This window comes from Brassica rapa, unplaced genomic scaffold (assembly GCF_000309985.2).
Source record: "Brassica rapa cultivar Chiifu-401-42 unplaced genomic scaffold, CAAS_Brap_v3.01 Scaffold0051, whole genome shotgun sequence".
Lineage (NCBI taxonomy): Eukaryota > Viridiplantae > Streptophyta > Magnoliopsida > Brassicales > Brassicaceae > Brassica > Brassica rapa.
The window spans coordinates 1,874-3,746 of NW_022609997.1; positions in this window are offsets into that span (position 1 = coordinate 1,874).

Sequence of the window (1,873 nt, forward strand, 5' to 3'; positions counted from 1 at the left end):
CCAGGATGAATCACTTTGTAAGAAGCTTGATTTGGATACATAAAGTGTTGGAGAATCACCAGGAAGTTGAATAAATCTCATAGGAGTTGGGATGAAGAAGTTATCCCACTTTCAAATCAGGTGATTCCAGTTTCCCAGTTTGGGAATAGGACAGCTTCTTCGTCGTTCCAATCAAACCAGGATGAATCACTTTGTAAGAAGCTTGATTTGGATACATAAAATGGTGGGGAAACACCAGGATGTTGAATAAATCTCATAGGAGTTGGGATGAAGAAGTTATCCCACTTTCTAATCAGGTGATTCCAGTTTCCCAGTTTGGGAATAGGACAGCTCTTCGTCGTTTCCAATCAAACCAGGATGAATCACTTTGTAAGAAGCTTGATTGGATACATAAAGTGTTGGAGAATCACCAGGAAGTTGAATAAATCTCATAGGATGGCTTGGAATGAAGAACTTATCCCACTTTCTAATCAGGTGATTCCAGTTTCCCAGTTTGGGAATAGGACAGCTTCTTCGTCGTTCCAATCAAACCAGGATGAATCACTTTGTAAGAAGCTTGATTTGGATACATAAAGGTGTTGGAGAAACACCAGGAAGTTGAATAAATCTCATAGGAGTTGGGATGAAAGAAGTTATCCCACTTTCAAATCAGGTGATTCCAGTTTCCCAGTTTGGGAATAAGACAGGTTCTTCGTCGTTCCAATCAAACCAGGATGAATTACTTTGTAAGAAGCTTGATTTGGATACATAAATGTGTGGAGAAACACCAGGAAGTTGAATAAATCTCATAGGAGTTGGGATGAAGAAGTTATCCCACTTTCTAAATAGGTGATTCCAGTTTCCCAGTTTGGGAATAGGACAGCTTCTTCGTCGTTCCAATCAAACCAGAATGAATCACTTTGTAAGAAGCTTGATTTGGATACATAAAGTTTGGAGAATCACCAGGAAGTTGAATAAATCTCATAGGAGTTGGGATGAAGAAGTTATCCCACTTTCAAATCAGGTGATTCCAGTTTCCCAGTTTGGGAATAGGACAGCTTCTTCGTCGTTCCAATCAAACCAGGATGAATCACTTTGTAAGAAGCTTGATTTTGATACATAAAAGTGGGGAAAACACCAGGAAGTTGAATAAATCTCATAGGAGTTGGGATGAAGAAGTTATCCCACTTTCTAAAAGGTGATTCCAGTTTCCCAGTTTGGGAATAGGACAGCTTCTTCGTCGTTCCAATCAAACCAGAATGAATCACTTTGTAAGAAGCTTGATTTGGATACATAAAGTGTTGGAGAATCACCAGGAAGTTGAATAAATCTCATAGGAGTTGGAATGAAGAAGTTATCCCACTTTCTAATCAGGTGATTCCAGTTTCCCAGTTTGGGAATAGGACAGCTTCTCGTCGTTCCAATCAAACCAGGATGAATCACTTTGTAAGAAGCTTGATTTGGATACATAAAGGGTGGAGAAACACCAGGAAGTTGAATAAATCTCATAGGAGTTGGGATAAAGATGTATCCCACTTTCAAATCAGGTGATTCCAGTTTCCCAGTTTGGGAATAGGACAGCTTCTTCGTCGTTCCAATCAAACCAGGATGAATCACTTGTAAAAGCTTGATTTTGATACATAAAATGTGTGGAGAAACACCAGGAAGTTGAATAAATCTCATAGGAGTTGGAGATGAAGAAGTTATCCCACTTTCTAATCAGGTGATTCCAGTTTCCCAGTTTGGGAATAGGACAGCTTCTCCGTCGTTCCAATCAAACCAGGATGAATCACTTTGTAAAAGCTTGATTTGGATACATAAAGTGGTGGAGAATCACCAGGAAGTTGAATAAATCTCATAGGAGTTGGGATGAAGAAGTTATCCCACTTTCTAA